We start from the raw sequence: 22,580 nt of genomic DNA on the forward strand, positions 1-22,580 counted from the left end.
TTTTCTTTTTTATAACATCAAATCAGATGCATAGATAGTAATCTAAGACTGCTTAAGCTAAAGAAATATTAGAATGAAATGTCATACTTTTCTGGACTTCGAAAATTTAGAGAACTTCTAGTCTACAGATGCTGCCAAATTAAAATTTCAATTTATGACAGTTTCTGGTTTAGTAATATCTGAAGTTTTCTTCCTTGTGCTTTAATTTAACACAGTAATCTTAAATGCATGGTGGAAATGCCAAAATAATTATGGTGTTTGTTGTAGATATACATGCATAAAGGTTTCACAATATATCATGCAATTAAATGGTATATTTAAAGATCTTAACTCTAGACATTAATTTTCTGCTCTAAAGTGTGAGGCTATATAACTACCTATAGAAACCTTTAGGATGTCTCTTTCACTATGCTATATGATAAAATGCAGATTATTTCTCTTTTGAACAAGATAGTTTAGGCAATAGTCCACTTCATTTTGATATCTGCTTCTCTTTGAATAAATTGCATATAGATTACAATTTCATAAGCACATGTTTTCTTCAATATATATAAACTAAAAAACTGCCACTGGAATAAATAAACAATAAATATTTAAACTTCGAAATTAAACATACATTGTAAAAGCTATATTTTCAAAGCTAACATTTAACAAAACTTGCAATATGTACATTTCTTAAAGATATAGGATAAGGAACAGATAAGTTATTTTTTACAAGAAAACATTAAGTTATGTATTTTTAAAACCCTGTAAACTATGTTAGATGTTTATCTGTACATAAGAGACAGGTGTAGTACAAACAGGAAAAAAAGCAAGAAGCCAAATGAGAAATTTTTAAATCCCAAATCCATCTGTTAAATTTGAATTCATGCATAACTGATTATTCCATGACTGGTAAGTTTCCTTTTTTCTGCAGTAGCTTAACACGTGTTTTAACATTACAAGTTAAACTGCCAAAAAAAGAAGATATTAAGAAAAAGTAACATCACCTCATTTAACAGAAGTGACCTACGTTTTAAGAAATATCAAAATATCTGGAGATTAAATATTGATAAACTATGATGTTATTATAATAATAAGGTTAAAGAAGCTCACTATACTAAAAAGAGATAAAATGTGGGAATAACTGAAGAATACAGAGAGATCAGAAGGAAAAAACATAAGAGAAAATGTGTCAACAATAAACGAGGAAATGAGAAAGAAGGAAAGATGAAGGTGGAAACTAATCTCTGTATGTCATTATGACTGCCAGAATACTGGCAAAGAAACAGCATCCTTTTATTTCAATTTTAATCATTTCTGAATTTTAATACCCTATGCCTTTTGTAATTCTCCTGGCAATCCACATAAACAACCAACTCAGCCAAACATCAGTGTAAATTAAATGGCACATAAACCACACCACCAATGTAGTTCTCCCAATCAGGTAACCAAAAGCAGAAAATGTAAGTTTTGTTTAAGTCTCTATGTATGACTAGTCAATTAACTGATATAATTTTTCTTACATTCTTTAATTTTAAAAGGAAGTAGAGTAGTTAACATATATGATTGTTTACAAAAATGAATAAATAAAGCAAGTCAGTAGTAATAGAATAATCAGTGACCATCAGGGTCTGAAAAAAAATGAGTTTGCTTTCAGTGGCACTAAGGAGCATCACATGATTATTTAATTACAGCTCTAATTTTTGTCTCATGGATGGCAACATATCAACAATTAATAGGACAAATAGAGGAGACAGCAATTTTAAAGAAACAGTCTATATGCAAAACACAGGCTGAAAATACAACAGAATGATTTTTGAAACACGTATTTTATATGCCATGAATATAGTTTTCTATTTTGATGCATCTACTACATCTACAGAAGAACTAAGTCCATTCAGTTGGGTTCATTTTTCCTAAAAGATCTCTAGACTAGAAGATAATATTTTGGAACTGATATGGAATTTAGAGTGTATTTTGAAGCACACTTGAAATATAAACTTAAAATAGCAGGCTTCCTTCAGTGAATGAACAGCTTATATATAATCAGTAATGAAATTACAAATTCAGTGAAATGAAACCATGCGGTTACAAGAAATCATACTATATACTTTGCCTAGACTCTAGGAAAGACCCCACACCGTTCAGAATACAGGCCACGTATCTCACCTGATTAGCAGCTGAACCATTTTTCAAACTTTACAAAGGCAAAGTTTTTAGAAAAATGCCTTATTTAATAATCACACTGTGAAACTGAACACAGAGGTGATAGTCTGACAGGGAAATGCATGCAATTCTCTCACAAAGCTGATAGCATTTCTAATGATTTCCATGCCTGTCCCGGAATAACATCAGATTCAAAACAAGCTACATTTCCATCAATTCCATCAATAAATGTATATATAATAGCCAGATTAAGATAAAATACCATTATTTTGTCTTATTTGGACTGTGTTGCTAAATCCAGCCCTGACAATATGGATAAAATAATTTGTTGAAAATAAAAATTTAAGCAAGAGTTAAGTCTTTAAGGAAACAACTTAAAAATAGATTTTTTAAAAAAATGCCTGAAACTTTTAAAGTTTGAATATCACAGAAAGAAAGTTATTTCAGGATATAGCAGTACTGCAGATTCTGCAGTTCTAAGCAACAATAAACAAAACATCCTGACATTTAAAGATGTTGACTAATATAAAAAAGTTTTTTAAAGTTTAGATGTATATTTACTTTATGTATTTAACATGCCACTTCCCACTATTATAGATTGTGAAACGTTTTCTAATATAATTAAACTATAATATTATAAAATCAAAATAAAATAATATTACTTTGAACAGGTGAGAAAAGAATTACTAAACCATATATAATTAGTGCAACAATCATAATGGGAAGGCCTGATCAAAGAAATAAGTGTTCAGAAATAGATATATCACAAGTTAATTCCTTTTTAATATAAAGTTGCGTAACTATTTTTCTACATTAGAAATTCCAAAGAAAAATTAGTTTAATGAATCAAACTAATACAGTTGCACACAATTTATTTCAGGAGTCCTAAATTAGACAGTAAATAAATATTTTTTGCTTTATAAAATTCATAGGAAAACTTTGTTCTTAGATAGATTTAAATACTATAGTAGATATGTAAATCAAAATGAGTCCTCTGTACATAATAAATGCAATCTGAAAAATATATTTTCTATAAAGATATAGATTTATGAAAAAGATACAGTGCATATAAGAAAATTTACAAATAATTATAGCTTCAAAGTAGGTGGTTAAATCTGTATCTTTTTCATTTATAAGCACAATCATCACTGTTTAATTTCAGGAACCAATATGTACAATATATATTACTTTTCCGCAAAGTTCACTTGAGTATTTACCTATTCTAAGAGATGGTTTGGGAACTGCAGTATATAGAAAGTAATGAAGAAAAGGTCCTAGAATGTTAGGTGGAAAAGTTATAATTTTGCTATGTTTTAAGATTTATTTTTGAAAAGTACAATACTGTGCAAAACATTTGCCCTATTCATCCCTTTACAAGGATGAAAAGATGGATAGTCCTAAAGTAACACTAAAACTGTTTTATTGATGTTCATGTTTCAAATTCTCACAAGCATATCTAGTGTATTAAATGTCATGTTACGGGTACACTAATGTTAAATGAAATATCCAAGATTACAGACTATAAAAAGAACCTTTTTGCATATGAGAAATTCCTCTGAAAATCATATGTATCCTAGATTCTTGGCTCTCTGTGATCTCAAATAAGAAAAAAAGCAAAAAGAGGGTGTTTCACAAGCAAAGTAGCATATAGACACACTTTAACTTTATTTAACTAGAAAACATTCTATGTGACGTAGGTCTTCACCTTATAATAAAATAATGGAATTCACCACCAAAAAATATTTCCTTGAATCAGTGCCTCCTATTCCTAGAAAAGTATTGCAGATCTATTATTTTCAAAATGGTTGCATGACCATTTGTAGAAGGCAACAGTTCAGTTATGTGGTATAAGAATCATGGAAACCATAGTATGGTATACTATCATAGAATTAAACACAAATTGAGAAAAAAAGTATTAAGTCAGATAGTAGTAATACAGACTATGCTATAGGACTATTATAATTTTTAAACTTTAGCCTGTAAGTTAAAACAGAAATGTGTTGTACTTTGTGTAGTATTAATTAATCTTATTTTTACATGTGATCATACATTAGAGATGTACAATTGTACATATACCAATGCCTTATGGTATCATAAAAACTTTCAAAATGTTACAGTATAAAATACCACCTCCACTCTAGCATATCGTATATGCTACCCTTAATGGTCCACTAATTCACATTCCGGGTAAATTCCAGTGTGAAGCCACAAGCCACATATTACACCAGTCAAGAGATATCATTCAAAAATTATGTAGAATACTGGTCGTAAGCTCATATTTAAAAAGCTTATAATAAAGGACAAATTCAAGCCACTTAATTCTAAGAAAAGCACTTTTTTTTACATTTGAAAGGTAGAGAATGTTTGTTTATTGAAAGACAAACTTCTTTCAATCATAAGCATGTTTATTAGTTTCTGTTTTATAATTTGAAATGCTAAAACCTGTTCTGTTAATGGTTATATTGATTTCTGACAAGAATTTTTCCTCATATATAATTGCACTACATTGCCTTTCTATAGCCTAACTATTGAGAAATATAATTTTCAATTGCAATAAAAAATCTTTTGATGCTAGCTTTTATTTTTATATTTGTTGTAACAATAACTTGCAGTTCATTTTTGTTGTTGATGCCAAAATGATCTTACAAGAGGGAAGGAAAAAATATCAAGCATATGACTTATTTTAGAAGTTGCATTTAATCTACTTGAAAAGAAAATATTAATTTACTAAGAATTACCTTAAGAAGTGAAATGGACAACTTAGTATATACTTATTTAATACCGAAAATGATTAAAGTGTGAAACTCAGTTTATTTTTTAAATATATTAAGAACTGTTGCACATCAATAAACAAAATGGAAATCTGAAACTTTTGCTATTCAGCTCAAGTTTTATAGGTAAACTTTAGTCTGCCACATAAAAAATGAATCCTTGATACAGAATTCTTAAAGTCAGGTTATAGTATACATTAATTAGAGAAAATGAAAATCTGAAGCTTGGAATAATATATTTCCATCTTATTTGGAAGATAAGTGCAGTGGGTGTCCTGTGGATAGAATTCTGACTGACATTTTTTATTGTGATAAATGTATTGTTGTGAATTATTAACAAATATAGACTACTTTGTGAACAACATTATCAATACACTGATAATCTGATAGCACTGATAATTTGATGATAAGTGATAACATTAGATTTTACAGACAAATCTGCTGCTGTGAACATATTCAACATACCATGCCTGGAATTGAAGTGTCCAAATAAGTATACAGCAGATAAATACTAAGACAGATAAATTGATACACAGATAAGGCAAGTAGGCATGGTTGGATGATATTTTGGCTATTTAGATTTTAGCTTTGCACTTCGGAAGATGTAGGTAATAGTCGTAACTTTTTTTAAAAAAATGTGTAGATAGATGACAATAGGCTGCTTGTTATTGAATACCACCGAAGTAATCGTATTAAAAAGGCTTAAATGTTTGAAGATTATATGTTAATATGCATGAACAATGATCACAGATTTACTTTAAAATAATTCTTAATCATAATGTCAATGAATTATTACTAAATATTTCCAATTGTAAATTAAATCTAAATTTGTTTTGCAATTCTAAAGATGAAATATATTATACAGAATCTACAAACTGGTAAGAGGAATCTATCTTATCCTGTAGGATGGTTTCATTATATGTGCTACAATAAAATAGATTTAATCGTATTTTATACCAAACTCAGGCTCAAATTTCAAAATAAAATTTAACTTAATGTAAAAACCTAGCTTTGTAAATAGCTTTTGCAAACTGCACTAACTTTATTTTAAGTGGCATTTTGGTTTAAATGCATTGAACTTCATGATGACAGATTTGCTGAACATTTTTCCTCACTTACACATATGTGCTTTCAGTTATTAATAATATGCTTCTGCCCCTATCTTCAGCAGCTCAAACAGATACTGTGCAACTTGCTAGTCGTATTATTTTTCTTAAGATTCATCACTTAGATATTGTTTCCTTAAAACAGATTCCAATGGAATCTTTCTTTAAGTTACTCCTGGTACAAATAGCAAAACTTTTTTCTCTATGCTAACAAGGAAGACTTAGTTGCCATGGTTAATACTGCCAGGTAGATATTAAAAAGGAGACAGAGCCATTATTTAGTGGAGACAGGGATATAAATACACATGCACTCACTTATAAACTGGTATTTACTTCAGGAAAGTAATATTTTTCCTGTGATTGATGCTCTGTTAATTTAATGTAAGATAAATAATGACTAGATGCATAATGACTTTAAATCAGAAGTGTTCATTCCTAAAACAGAACAAAATGACCAAGATCCTGTGCCCATTATAGTAAAATCACATTCATTTATCACATTATTCTAGAAATCATTTATGGAAATATTACAAATCAGAAACATATACAGGTGGACAAAAATAATAAAATCATATAATTTACAGATGAGGATTCTCTTTAGAAACCAACTATCATAATTTAATTAAGAAAAACACCGCTTTTGGTTCTCAACTCAATACCTGGTTAGTCATGAATGTTAATAGAAGTAACAAATAAGATTCTTTTTAGAAAGGTACTCTTACTTCTACTGCTTCACCAACCAAAAATAGGTACTAATATATAACTAAACATGAGAGAAGAAAAACAATTCCAGATTACCTGGCTGTGAAGGAGGTTAAACATTTGTTGGTGACTTAAATATATAAGTATTTGGTGAACCTCGTACTGTGGGGAAGGTATGATTTAGCAGGTAGGATTTTTAATGGAAACTAAAGATTTATAATAACACACAGAAAATTCAACTATCATTACATATCAGTGAAAACATTTTTGAAAAATGTATACAGCACTCTTGTCAGAGCAGACTGGAGTCTAGGGACAAGGGTGTATTTTGCACAGCATATATATATTCATTCATACTATAATAATTATCTCTATTGTTATTAATACAGATATAGTTACATTATTTTACAATTGCATAGATTAATTACATAAGCTAGGCCAAATTTTCTTGAACATTGTATTAAATAGAATTATGAAAATGTAATTTTCAGATTCTTTTAAGGTTTGCAAAAGTATTCATTTTTGTATTTGAAATACTGGATGGAACTTTCTTGTACTTACGTGATTTGGAGCCGCATAGTTATGATGTGGCATTAATAATGAATGACATTTTTAAGGTTATATATAGTTTTTGCTTACTTATCTAGCATAAGTATAACACAAATTGAATGTCAAAATAATTTTTCTATATCAAACTCCAGTTCAGAATTGGAATAAAGTGGCATATGTTCCCCATTAAATTAATATACCTTAGGGAACAGGTAGAATTATGAAATTCTTCTAAATTATGCAGTTCTAAGAAGATTCCCATAAGAAATTACAATGCAGTTTAAAAGATCTATGGTTAAATGCATGAAAATGTAAACTTTCTTTTTTAGGCCCCTTCCATTTATATGTTTCATCTCTGAAACAGATATTAATACATATAACTGTTACATATTTTAATTTTCAAGAAAGAAAAGAAAAAACAATATTACAGATATATTGCATTGCTTTTTATTCTAGTTTTTATTAGGATATATAAAGCAAATATCTTTTGAGATCTTATCATTTATAAGCCATTGATTTCTGTAAATTACTTCATAAGGTGCAAAGTACTAAATATATTTACAGGGTACTCCAAAATATTTTCTTACATGTTTGCTTTATATCTTTGTCTGTCACCATGTCTTCCAACTCATGTGAATTTTGGCAGACATATAGAAAGCGAAATTTATACTATGTCTAAACTTAGTGAGGTATACTGTGCTTCTGAGTTATGTTAATATTGATTCCTTTCTTTTTTATTTAGTAGAGTGCTGAAATTAAGTCTTCCATATCTGGTGACTTCTGTAAACACTCCTGAAGAACAGTGAAATATCCGATCAATTCCTTTTACCAACTAAAATTGAAATTTTACCCATAGTATAACCTTTCTTAATAAAGTAAGAAAAACAGAGTAAATATATTAAATTTGTTTTGTAACAGATGCTTAGGTTGTTAAGATTAAAAAAATCAATTAATGATATTCTTGTCTGCACATTTGTCAAAAATGTAAGCCTCTTTGCTAATTTCTGCAGCAGTCTGGAGCAGAAGTATATGAATATACCAGACCTAAATAATATTATGAAAGTATAAAGAATGGCTTCTAAATTAGATCCTTCAAAAACGCATAGTAGTAGAGGTCCCAGTTCTCCACTCTTATATTCTAGATGTTTTTAATCCTTTGCATATAAAATAAAGCAAGGTTGAATAAAAGAGTTATCTTAAAATAATCTGTCAATACACAAAAGCTATTAATCGCAGCTTTCAATAAGGCAAAGGGCTTCTTCACTAAAATAGACATTTTAAGTCAGGCATATTGGCTGTTATTGCCAAAGCTTTTCAGAGACGGATCTCAAAAGTTGCCAAAGCTTTTCAGAGAGGGACAAAATGTAAGAAGCTTTGACAAGCACGCCAAACTTTGGCACAGACTCTAGATAACACAACCGATACGATTTAATAATGTATGTCAGCAACAGTTCTATTTCCACGTGGTCAAACGCCGCCGAAAAAGAAGGGCCCACATACCGAGTAACTTTGCAGAAACATTTCCACAGAGGCAAGCGATCCAGCTGCCCCTTCAGTGATCTCCCAGCACCAGCTTTGCTACAGTTTAGCATCAAAAGGAAACTGCATTTCCTTTTAACTCCTGGGAGACCACCGGGCTCCCCCTCCTGCAAAAAAGAGGCAGGACCGTGAGAGCGAAAGGAGGACCTCACGCGGAGAGAGGGAGATACACCTGTATGAGGAGCCGCCTTCTGGAGGTCAGTGGCAGACCAAATGCACCCCTTCTCTGTTCCCCAGCCGCAAAGCCCCAGCCCGTTTCTACCAACAGACATCCCAAATTGATATCTGCCCGATATTGCATGATACACCCTTTCTCCCAGTCATACAAACCGCCGAGATGGAAATCTTTTAAAACTCCCTCACTTTCACGATGCGGTGGCTGAACGAAGTGCGTCGCCAAGTTGACGCCCTCCCCCCGCCTTCACTGTCCCACTCCTCCCCGCACTATTTTTCCTCCCTCCCGCAAGCATCCTGCAGGGACCTCTCTCTCCCTCGCCCGCGCTCCCCCCCCCTCGTCCTCCGTCCCCGGAGGCACCGGGCTTGAAACTTATGAACTGAGCCAAACTTCTGAGTTAGAGTGAACGCCGAAGCCAAGCAAACTTGCCAAGGCCCTCGCCCGCAAACTTATTGGCTTGGGAGGCGGCGGCAAGGCGAGGGAGCGCGAAGCAGGTGTTTGCGCGTCTGCAAGCCGCTTTCCACCAGACCAAGCTACTGTAGTAGAGTTTCCCTTTACTGGAAATAAAGAAAGAGGCGGCTAGGATTCCTCTTAAGAGACGATCCCGATAGCTCAGAACAAATATTAGAGGAATCCACATCCCCGCCCCCATCGGATTTCCACGCTTTGTCAGTCGCCGACCAAAATGGACTGTCCGTAACAAGTTCCTAAAACACTTAAAAGTAGGTGTTAAACGGGAGTGACCGGTCGGTGCAGCATACCTAAAACGAAGGCGGGATGGGGAGGGGGGTGGTGGTGGAAGAGAAATAAGAAGATTAACTTACTCATGAGAGAGCGGCGAGAGGGCGGGCGAGGCTGGGCGACACCTTCAGCTTCCCAGGCGCCGGCGAAGTTAATTGCACTGAACTTCAAGTTGCCTTTTCACCCATCAGGAGTGGGCGTTTAAAGGAAGGAAGGAGGAGGAGGAGGGGGGCCACACACAGCCACCCTCCCTCCCTCCCCCTCCCCCACTTCTGAACTGCCTGGCAGGCGGTGACTGAGGAAAGGAAGAAGACGACGACGAGAAGGCGGCGCCCGCCTGCCTTTTCCACCTTCTTGCCACACACCAGGGCCAACGAACTGCCCAAAAAGCGCGGCTTCCGTCTTCTTTTTGCAATTCTCAGTCCTGTTCGCGGGATCTCTTGGCGTTCGTTTGTTGGGTGCGTTCCTTTTCTTTTCCTTCTTTTTCTCCCCCCTTCTTCCTCTTCGGAGCTGGAGCAAAGCAGAAAAAGGCTCTGTTTGAGCCGTCTTGGCTCACTGGCTCTCCCCCTTGCGGAGACTTGCCCGCTCTGGTGTAGGAGCCGAGCCGAGACAAGCCGCTGCTGCTACCGCCGCCGCCGCCAGTCGCTGGGCTAGCGCGAAGGAAGAAGCTGCGCGCGGGTTCCAAGGAGCGAAAGGCGAAGGGTTGAAGAAGGATGGCGGGAGGGTGGCCGGCTCGCTTCTACCGGCCGGTTATTTTTGTTATTAATAGAGTGGTAGTCTTTTCTTTCTTCTCTCGTGCCCGCTTGCGCCTCCCATTTCTTCTCCCTTCTCGCCTTTAAGGGCTTTTTTTTTGGGGGGGGGGAGCGGGGAGGCTGCTTTTTGTTGGGAAGAGTGGTATGTGCGCGCCTCTCGCTGCCTCCCTCGCCGCCCCGGGGAAGAAGGAAGTCAGGTGAGACACACAACAGTTCCCTCCCAGTCCCTGTGCGACGGGTAGGAGCTAATCACTGTTGTTGGCTTGTGTTGTTGTTGTTGTTTTAAATGCTATTATATTCCCACCCCTTTCTCCCCCCCCTTTCTAATGCTGTTCCCCTTCTTCACTCCCGGAGAGCAGCGCCCCACACCGGAGTATCAGACACACTAGGGCTGCTCACCCCCACCCCGCTTATCTCCTCCTCTTCCCCCCTCTTGTTTCCATATATTTCCCCTACCCCCCTCTTCTCACCCCCACCCTGCTCGTTTATTCCAATATTTATACACCACATGCTTGGTTGTTCAGCTGCTGCTCACTTCCAACCCCAGGAAAGGCGAGGGAGGGGATGAGAAAAAAGAGCGAACAGGACAGTCTCCGAAAAAGGGATTTAACAAAGGTGATCAATATTTTAAAGCTCAGCGGGAATCGAGGGGATATCAAGCGCTTGGACTCGTTCCCCACCTGTCAAGCTAACAGCCCTTTCTCCAGAGGGACAGAAGAAACAAACCCACCCTTCAACCTCGGAGACCTGCCTTCAGGAGCAAAGGGATAGGCTAAAAAGGGCTAGGAAGTGAGAAAAGAGGGAGGACCAAAGGTTGAACACCAGAAACAAATTTAGTGGTTTCTCTTTGAAATTTGGATTGACTATGATAGAAGCCAACTCATATTATCCATTAATTAAAATACTGGACTTTGAAAAGCTTTTGTGCAAGCTTTATACTGTGCAATATTACTTTGTAAGCTTATTGAGATGATATGCCTCAGCAATTGAGTGGCTCTTTCTTGGTTCTTATCTTTGGAGAGTCACAGTAGATTCCCTCTTGCACTGTATCTTTTTTGTAACCATAACTCAAAGACAGAGTTTGAATATCCTTCTCTTTAGAAAATAAATTCCTGCTTTAATAATGTATAAACATTATTTGAAAGGGAATCTGGAAATGGAACCTCACACCAAAGATTGCTTTGGGGCATTCAAAAATCTAGTTTTTAAAAGGAATCTAGTATTCCTTTTTGCATTTTCCTAATTTCTACATTATGTATTAAATACAGATACATCTGTAGAGGTCTTTTAACATGAGAATGATGTCTATACAATGATTATGAGGGCACACCTTTTCTTAATAACTTGGTGTAACTTGTCTTTTAAAAATATTAATTATAGTAATAATTCCCAGGAGACATAAAACTAAAGATTACATAATGTAATTTATATGTCTCACCCAAAATATATCATGTGGGCATTGACAAGCTGTATTTACCAAACATTAAGTTGTTTTACTTATTCAAGTAGAACATTATAAATGCTACAATCCTTATCTAGGTGGCTCAGTCCACATCCAAGATGAATCCTTATCCTTATATTATTCTTTACAAAATAGTTAAGTCTGCATACTTCTCGCCTATTGTACCTATATTAGTTTCTTGATTTCTCTAATCTATTATATAATTCATTCTCATAGGAGAAGCAGTTTCGCAGTTAAACCTACTCAGATTTATTTAGTTTTGAGAGAAATGATTTATGGTTTCTAAGTATTTGTTGTTGAAGGCCTATGCTTGACTGCCAATCTGGATGAACAAAAATATGTCAACCAGAGGTGCTACTGTTTGTCAAGTTCCACATTATAATGGACCAAGCTGTTCTTGAGGGCTATGTGTGGAAAAAATATAAAAATATATAATATAAATGCAGTCCAGTATATAATACTACTACGGTATGTAGTTACACTATATCATTATAAAACAGTTGCCAGTTGTCATTTTAGACCATGCTGTCCTTTGATAGTATGGGCCTTACATTTTAGGCAAACCACCAAAACTGTTAATATGATCAAATAGCAATAGAAGCCAACATAAAAAATTTACATGAACATTGAAGTATGTTTGCTAAGGATGAGTCAGATCTGAATTAATCCAAAATGGAATCAAACCAGTTTAGATTTTTTAGTTCTGCTTAATAGTAGGATACCACCAAAGCAATCAAAACTAAAATTACACTATTTTTAAGCTTCATATGCTTCTTATATTTTAAAGCACTGAAAAAAATCAAATATAGTATGTCGCCCTCCCACATTAATTTAGTTTTTCTATAAAAGTCTAGAAAAGTGAAATGGGGAAGAAATGAAGAGAGGCTGAGTGATTGACCAAGCTATTTTCTAATCACAGAAACTGATGCATTCTAATCATAAAGATGAACAGGAATAATAGCAATGTTGGGAGGGTATAATCTTGCATTACTCTTCATTTACAAAGTTGATCTATTTTTGTGAATTATATGCTTTTAAACAAATGAGTTTAAAAGAATCAGTTTACTAATCTCTCTCCCTCCCTCCCTCTCTCTCTCTCTCTCTCTCTCTCTCTCCCTCCCTCCCTCCCTCCCCCTTCCCCCCCCCCTCTCTCTCTCTCTCTCTCTCTCTCTCGGAGAGGGGTTTATTAATTCAGTTTGAAGGCACTCCAAAAGGGTGCATCACCTTTCCCAAATTTTCAGTCAGCTTGGTATTGCTGAGAATTCTGGAAGCTGAAATCCATACTATTTAGGGAAGTTGTTATAGATCAAGGCAGAGTGTAATAAGGCTATAGTTATTTGTGCGTTTTTTCAAACTTATCAATGACAGACAGGAAGTTTCATTTTTTCAAATGTCATCTTGAACTGGGGGCACAAGTTGATGTTGTCTGAACCAGATAGCTTTCCAAAACAGCCACACTGGGAATTCCAATTCCAGAAGATTTTCTGTGATTGTCTCTGCCTTTTACAAATGTTTGTATCAGTATATTATTCTGCTGCTGCTTTATTCATTATAGTATGAATGAATAAAGAAGCATAGCAACTATTTCTCAAGAGTAATTCGAAGTACATAAGGCATGATAGATTATACAGGCCCCTGTGTCACGCCTGACTACTCTGGACAGACTGAATCATAGTAAGCTACTCTTGACTACTGTTTGCTAATCATTAATAAAAGTTTAAATTTCCCAGAATAAATTTATGTTTAATATTGCCTAATATTGTTATTCATTCAATAGGAATAATTATTCTGAATTTTAATTGTCTCTAGCAGAAGAACATGACTAACCGTAGGATATTCCTTAAAATTCGTATTATAAACAATTACAAAATCAATAACTCCACAGAGAAAATGTTTGGAGGATTATAACCTTGGGTATTTTAATATATAGAGCCATCCTTGTTTTTGGCAAAAAAAAAATATAAACTGAATGAATTTTATTAGGCACGTTTTATTTTCTATCATAAATAATGGCATTAAAGCTAATATAAAACAAGAAACAGACTTAACCTGGAACTCCTATTGTACAATTTTTCTATACATAAAGTATCAAAGAAAGTACTTCCTGTTCTTTTAGCAGATGATTTCAAATGTAAATTTAATTACTGCTAATAACTTGATAGAAAAACAGTTTATTGTTTATACATAACGGAACGGTGATTTTTCATCACTCTTCATACATGTATTCATCAATCCACACCCTACATATAAATAATTATTTTATTGACTTGAATATGGCAGAATATTCAGAATGAAGCCCTCTTCATTCATATAGATTAAAATCTATCACCTGATCTAGCTCATGCTAGTACACTAGTCCAAAATCATCCAATTGGCTTCCATCTATATGTAAAAATTACCCAACTGGCTTCTACGTATATGCAAAGATAGCAAAACTGGGTTTCCTTGCCCTAGTCCAACATCACATTGCCATTTTTTTTTCCTTCATTCCTCTCATTATCAAAATAGACACCACTCAGTGAATTACATTTTTGTTAATAAATGCCTTCCTTTTTAAACTCTTTTACATTTCTAGACAGACTGACCATTAAATGCAAACATATCATTGAGTGAACTGATATATCCATTTTAAACAGTGGTGGGTTTCAAAAAAATTTGGAACATCTTCTGTAGGTGTGGCCTGCTTTCCGGGTCCACTGGTGGAACCTCTTCTAACCGATTCGGTAGATTTGATGAACCGGTTCTACCGAATAGGTGCGAACTGGTAGGAACCCACCTCTGATTTTAAAGGTTAATTTAAATAATTTCTTGATTGAATATATTTTATTAGACTTTTAGAAGTGATTATTTTATTAATGTAATATTTAGACTGTATATTTTAATCCTAAATCATGTAGCAATAAAATATTATCACAGGGGGGGAAGATTGTATTAAATAGTCTACTATATATGAATAGTTCTATATGAGTTAACAGAATTTGCCCATTTTGCTCTTTCTAAACAAGGGAACACACTTGATATATACACTTCATTTTTGAATTTTGAGACACTTGATTTAAGAGGGATTAGTGCTGTGCAACATAGAAATTACTGGAAAGTGATAATTATATATGAATCATACTACTGTAGTTAATTATATATATGTATGTATGTATATATGTATGTATATATGTATGCATATGTATATATATGTACATATAGTGTACTTTCTTACTGAACAGCTTTCCGATGAGGAATATATAATACATATTTTTAAATGAAATTATTCTAATTCAGGTCATTATTCTAAAATAAATACTGTATATAGTATTAATGTAGTTTGAGATTTTTGTTTTAACCAGATCCTCTTTCAGGTAGTATTATAACACAATGGAAAGTATACAAAGATGTTTCCTTCATTACTAAAAACTTTATCAATCCTAAAAACATTTGAGATTCCTTGTGCATAATAAAATGCATGCAATTTTATAATTTATCATCCCAAAGGAAAATAACAATAGTAATTAAAGAACATACAGGTTTGAGTAAGATATTATACAGATTTTACCCTGAAAATAAGATCTCCTAGGATAATAAGCCCAATTGATTTTTTGAGTGCATGCACTAAAATAAGCCCTCCCCAAAAATAAGCCCTTCCCAAAAATATTGCAACACAACACCAGCCATGAGGTGACCACACTCACCGCCACCTGCACCTTAAAAATAATAAGATCTGCCCAAAAATAAGGCAAAGTGCTTATTATTGGAGTCAAAAGAAAATAAGACCCTGTCATTTTTGGGAAAACATGGTAATTGCCCATCTCATATGTGTGGCTTGCAAAATTAAAAACAAAAATCAAAATACATACAAATAAATAACAAAATATAACAGTTGAAATGAAGTAAAACAATTTTTAAATATATTATCAAATATAACATAAAGGAGAATCAATAAACAATCAATAAACTATACAGCCATGGTACTGGCTCCATACCACCATGGGATTCCATTTGTCTGATTACAAAATCATGTTGTTAGAGCTCTCCTAAAGTCCAATAATGTTGGGGCCAGTCTAACCTCAAGGTATGCAACTGCCAGGCAGAAAAGGCTCTCCTAGATCCATCAGACAAAAGTCCTTAATAGGACTTTTAGCATACATTTTCTGCCAGAGCTGATGGATGTAATTTAAGGGAGAAGCATTCAAATAACTCAGCCTGAAGCCATGTAGGGCTTTAAAGGTTATAACCAGCATTTTGAATTGAACCCAGAAGCAAAACTATAACTAATGCAGCACAAGGTACAGAGGTGTAACGTGCTATTCTTGGAGTGCACATAACTGCTCCCACTGCCACATTTTGCAACAGTTGCAGCTTCTGGATTCCCTTCAACTGCCTTAAAATTGATTATTAAATGTATTATTAAATTTATTTCCTTTAGAATACAATTCAAGAAAATCTGACCAGTTTGCCCAAAAACATTTTCCCTTGACTCATGATTGATTAGTAATTGAATAATGGATCCTTCATACTCATCTATTTTTAGATGTAAATTTCAATAATTTACTACATAAAATCAAAATTAGCTTTCAAAAGAAATCAGTTTAGCACTAATAAGTATGCACTATTCAAATTCCTAATGAAACGTAGATTGGGTTGTCTTTCTGATAGGAATGATACTAATTTTCATTAGTTGGTAAAAATAATACTTATATCATTACTAATATTTTCATGTAACCATAACTACAATGAAAGACAATAAGACTCCCTATTGCATTTAAATTGAGTTCTCCATTTAACCAAACCAAGACTTGATTTCAGAATCTTGGTTAAGAGTGGATGTTGGTTAACCCTGATGCTTCTTGTTGTTAGGGGCATATATATCGCTTAAGCAAGGTTAAAGTAATTACTTGAAAGTCATCCTTTGTATGAATACCTAAGAAGAGTAAACTGAAGAGTAAACTGATTTGTAATCCATGAAAAATAGTTAAAGGATCTGGAACATTACAATTGCGCCATATCTTAGGCCTTGTTTGAACATAGTGTTGCCTAAGACATGGCATACTTAATTATCATAGGCATGCTTGGGCATGCTTACTCTGATTATAGATGAATGCCGGAGGAAAGGGAGATCTATTCATGCTTCCCATCTGTCCCCTACCAACAACCCCAGTATAAAGAACAAATAATTCAGTGCCCTGTCTGAATTCATTTTGAAAGAGAATGGAGAATCTGTTATTTTAAGATGTTTTCTTTAATGTATTTTGCATTTGTTAATTGTTTTAAATGTCATTCCTTGGTAAAGAAATAAAATATAAATTCAAAGTTAAATAAATGAAACATATCATATACACTGTTGTATCTGAGGCACTTCTATGCAGATATTGGAAAACCATAGAATGCACAGGATTAAACTATCAAAATCCTGAAAAAAAATTATCTTTTTTTTAGCCTAACAAATTGCCTGTCCTCATTGTTAAGAGCATATATTTACAAGTTATATTTTGTGAGCAGTGTTTGAAAAATCTTTTTTCAAAACTTTCCAAGAGTAGAAAGGACATTCTTACATATGATGGAGGGTATATTTTTCTAAATGGTTTGTATCTACATATTTCTAAAACATTGCATTGTTTTTATACCTGTTGTAAATATTATCCTAATCAAAGGAATAAGGAAAATAGCTCAGTGTAAATAAATCCATTACATTAAGCACATGTTATTATTTGTATTTGCAGAAAAGGAATAAACTTTATCTAATGTGTTTGAATGCTTTATGCTGAGACACATATAATATGCTAGTGTCTGTATAAATATATAACTAGAAAGTACAAGGTGTGTCATTATAATTTTATAATAAGGTTGGAGAATGGAACGGAAGGATATTCTGGAAAATCAACTTCTCTTTTGCTTATCTGCCAGATGCTGAGTTCATGAATCTGTGCTTTCTGTGCTGTGGCTGATGATATCATAAATGCTCAGAGCTATGCTGAGAGCAATATTGTGAAACCAGTTCACCTTCATTAGCCCACCAGGAATCCAGGAAGCAGAGGGGCTAGAGTATGGTACTGTCAACCCTAAACATTCAGAAATGATCATTTAGGCTCCAGTAAGTCCTTTGGCTCAGAAAAATGCTTCTGTTTAAGCAATTAAGGTGTTTTCTTGAGCTCATTTTGGAAGAATCATGTCTTTTGTTAAATTATTATAATTATGAGGTGCTAAATGAAAATGTTTCTAAATGATCCCTATGTTCAATAACTGTTTCTGCAACTTTATTCAAATCCTGTACAGTATGTGAGCTCTGGAATTTTCCTGGAATTGGAGGGTCACTGGAAGTTCACTGAAAACAATATTATTAGATATTAACATTTGGATTCAGTGTGGTTTAAATTGAGAAAGCAGGAGCCCGTTTGACTGGTTTTGCATGTGGTAGGTTATAGCTCAAGATTCTTTTATGGAGCAGTAGTTGTAAATTGAATGGGCTTTAAAGGTTTTTTTTCATATTCTTGTTTCAGTGTTCATGTTCTTTATAATGTAACTTGTGCTATGATTGGCAGGGAAATAAATAGATGGAAATGTCTGGTGGGGGTCAGGTTAAATCACAGTTTCATTTGTTAATTTCCCTTGGAAAAACTAATGGTATTAATTTACTGATAATTATGAAAAGTTAAGAGACATCTCACTGAAATATGCAGTAGAGTAATTGAAATTAAAAGTCTAGCCATGAGTCATCTACACTACTAACCTCTGGCATTGCTTCTCATAAGGAACCTGGAAAACAGGAATTATATTGGGTTTCTGAAGTAATCTGCAGATATCTTATGCTTTTTCATTAATTACAGTTCTCTTTACCATTGCAATGTGTAGAAGTAACAGAAGGGAAAATATTACTGTTAATTCATTTATGGTGTAGATATGACCCTCAATAGTTTAAAATAAGCTGAAAGTTCTTCAGTAGTAATAAAACTTCTTTCAGTATTTACTGAACTGAAATCAGCTAACTTTTCACATTCATTAAGAAGCAATAACTGCTAGTTATTCCTGATGGGTTCTTTTATTTGATCTAGTAGTAACTGAAATGAAAAAGAGCCTTTGCACACGTATTAATCTTCAGAGCCATTTAGTTGCAAAAGAGTGCCTGTATTACAAATATATGTTTAAAAAGCCAATGACATTTTAGAATTTATTCTGTTTCACTAGGCCTAGACTGCATTATATCTATAGATGTTGATCAAAAGAAGTTCTGCAGCTATTGAGTAGGCTTACCAGCTGCTACCACAAATAAGTATTAAGTGGCAAGAATGAAGAGAACATTGAAATAAAAGGCAACAGTAAAGCTGTTGGTTTCATGCATCTTTAGTGTTTATTTTGGAAAAGCATAATTAGCTGGCTTTAATAATGTGTTTACGTAGTTTGAAGAGAGCTTTGCTTTTTCAGGTGAGGGCTGAGTGAAGAGCTTTCAAGGAAAATGACTTTTTAAATCTAAAAAGATAATATTTATTTATTGTGACTAAATTTACATATATTTACAGAATTTTAAAAAATGGTTATTACCTAACAATTTGGGACACTGGTATCCTGGTTATGAGAAATTTAAACTTATTAGCTGATATCTGCAAATATCCTGGTTTGATTCTTAACTATTATTTAATTCATTGTATCTATAGTAGGCCTGCTTGCTATTTTTTAAAATTTATGAATAGGTCATAGAATATGAACATTTATGTTCTGTTTTAAACATTTTTATGAGAAGATTACTTTTATGATTTGGTCTTAGAGTACAATAAAATATTCATTATGAGAAGGTTTTTATGTTGTGGATTTTTAATATTGTCAATTGCCCAGAGTTATTTGTGTGTGAGTTGTTCTGACCTATGTTTTGTTTAATAAATATATTGTTCTTAATGAAGCTTATCAATTTATGAAGCAATAAGCCAACTCTGATACTGATTAGAACTGACTAGACCAAGGCCATTTGATTAGTTTCCATGCCTAAGAAGGACTAGAACAGTGATGGTTAACCTTTTTGGCACGGACTGCTGAAACTGGAGCGTGTGCGCGCGTACCGGAACCCAGAAGAGAGCAGCTGGTTAGTGCGCACGTGCACAGCAGCCAGCTGCTCTTCCAGGTTCTGTCGTGTACATGAGCACCAGACAGCTGCTCTTTTGGGCTCTGGCATGCATGTGGCGAGGGTGCACCTGCCCACGAGAGGATTCTGTGTGCCACCTCTGGCAACACATGCCACATGTGTTTGTCATCACAGGACTACAACCTAGTTTCCTTGTTTCTAGTTCAGCATCTTAACTTCTATATACCATGATGATTTTCAAAAAGTTTCTATTAAACTTATGAAATGTTTTGACTATAAACAGAGTTTTTTCCCATTTGTTTAACATTACATTCTAAGAATGGACATATTGAATTTTAGGTTAGGTTAGAATATTAGAATATTGTATTTTTATTTAGAAAACTCCCAGTAAGGAACATTGTTTTTAAATCAGTATCTTCAAAGTGGAGACTCTTTTTCTATATTAAGATAAGAACTGAAAAACTATATACAGGAATACATGTACATACTGAAGTCCATTGTATATACTTTAATCTGAATTTTGTCCGAGTCCATCATTTATAGTGCCATGGAAAAAGATAAAATTATTCTGAAATATCAAACAATGTAAGTTTGGGTAATATATTTTATTTTGAAGCCTATCTAAATCACTATTAAATGTTATTTGATGTATGTTTTTTAAATTTGTGATTTATGAATCTAAATTTATATTTACAAAGTGCATGCAAATCTTTTCACGAAATCAGTTTAGTTTATCGTCCATTTAACCTCTGACATGGCTGGACTGATTGTGTCTTAATTACTGGGTTTTAGGGAAGTTGAACGCCACCTGAAGAAAAACTCTTCTTTCTTCCCAACCCAAAGTTGCAAAGCTTTTAATGCATTTCTAGGATGAAACATTTATTTGAATTAGAACTCTCTTATTAGTTTGTGAATTAAAATGTGTTTTAAGATAGTTGATGATAGGTATTAATTTTGTGGGAAGAAAGCATATGGATATATTTGAAAATTAGGGCCACGTTTTGATTAATCTTAGTCTCCCATTTCACAAAACTAGTCAAGTTTTCCCTATCTGAAGTTTTCCTCTAATTGCATCCAAATTACCTTGCTGTATATAATGAATTATGAGGTACTAATTTGCAAAGATTTATATGTGCATTGTGCTTATGTTCATCTGGTTGGGAAACTGGCAACAGTAATTTCAGAATCACACATCACTACTCAAATATTATATTTTGAGAGGAGAAGGAGATGATGATTTTACTATGAAATGAAATATATGCTGTTTACTTCCAGGAAATTACATAGAGAAATGTACGGTAGTACATTCAGAATGTTTGGGAAAATGATAGGGAAGGAGGAAATGAGCATTTCACGGCTTGTTTTTAATAGTAGCTCATCTCGCAAAGTTACAAACTCACTGTTTTGTGATAGCAAGATTGTCACTAACTGAAATCCAACTATATTAAATATTTCAAAATTATGATTCTGAATGTGGGCCACTTAGGAAAACTATTTACTACCTAAAGCAATATGGTATCCTTTCATTTTACATGTACAAAAGTAATTGGAATGGCAGTGGTATTTTACTTTAGCACTAGTGAAGACGTGTATGCTTTCATTTGGAAAGCAACTAGGGTATGCAATTCTAGTCCTGGTTGGATTTAATTCTATCTCTGATACTGTGGTCAGAAGAAATGCCTATTGCTTCTCACAGAGAGTCTTGTTAACAGATCTTCAAAGGACTTCAAAGGACTAATGTACCAAAGCAACACATAACAAATATGTAATATAAAGTCCTAAGCTAACAGAAATACATGTAACAATAAAAAATAAATAAAAGAAATAACAAACTATCTCAAAGGTGCATTTTCAAAAGGCAACATTTTCAAAAAGTATCTTTGAGACAACCATGACCTGGATGACTGAGAATTTCCTTAGAAATTTAATTATAGACTATATTTTCTAAAGAAAGTTGTGGGAATCCAAATAATACCATGTGTTTGCCATATTCACCATGCTAACTTCAAGAAATACCAAGGAATGTTTTATTTGTTTTGTTTGTATTTTACTTTATTTTATTTTATATTTTTACTTACTGTCTAGCTTATTTTGAAGTGATTCTAGGTGACTTACAGGATTAAAACCATTAAAACCATAAAACATAAATATTTATAAAACAATAAAAATTTCCAATAGAATAACATTATAATTAAATAGAATTACAATAGAATAAAATTATAATTAAAAGTTGGAGAGGAAGCAGGATATGTGGAGGGGGTTATTGCCTCTTATTTCATTAACCACTTTCAGTGTGATAGAACCCCATTGGGGCCTCAAGCCTGTCAAATATCAGGTATTCAGGCTCTTACAGAAGGCAGAAGGATGGGCATCAATCTCACTTCAGGGGGTAAGATGTTCCAAAAGCCAGGCACCATGGCAGAGGAAGCCCTTCCCGCCAGTGGGAATTTCTTGACCGATGGGACCCTCAGTTTGTCTTTTCTACCAGTGGCGCAGGCCAGTCCTATTGGGGTGAGACAGTAACCTGAACCTAACCCCAATATGGAGATTAATCTTAGAGTTGTACTTATATA

The 22,580-nt window shown here is 33.8% G+C and overlaps 1 long non-coding RNA gene across 1 annotated transcript in view; it reads left to right on the plus strand.

The window, feature by feature from the left end:
• Positions 1 to 9,803: 9,803 nt before the first annotated feature.
• LOC116523042 overlaps positions 9,804 to 22,580 on the plus strand; it is a 56,052-nt gene continuing 43,275 nt past the window's right edge. Inside the window, exon 1 of the long non-coding RNA XR_004257025.1 lies at positions 9,804 to 10,189. This is a non-coding gene — a long non-coding RNA (uncharacterized LOC116523042). The remainder of the gene's footprint in view (positions 10,190 to 22,580) is intronic.

Source organism: Thamnophis elegans, chromosome Z, assembly GCF_009769535.1.
Source record: "Thamnophis elegans isolate rThaEle1 chromosome Z, rThaEle1.pri, whole genome shotgun sequence".
Lineage (NCBI taxonomy): Eukaryota > Metazoa > Chordata > Lepidosauria > Squamata > Colubridae > Thamnophis > Thamnophis elegans.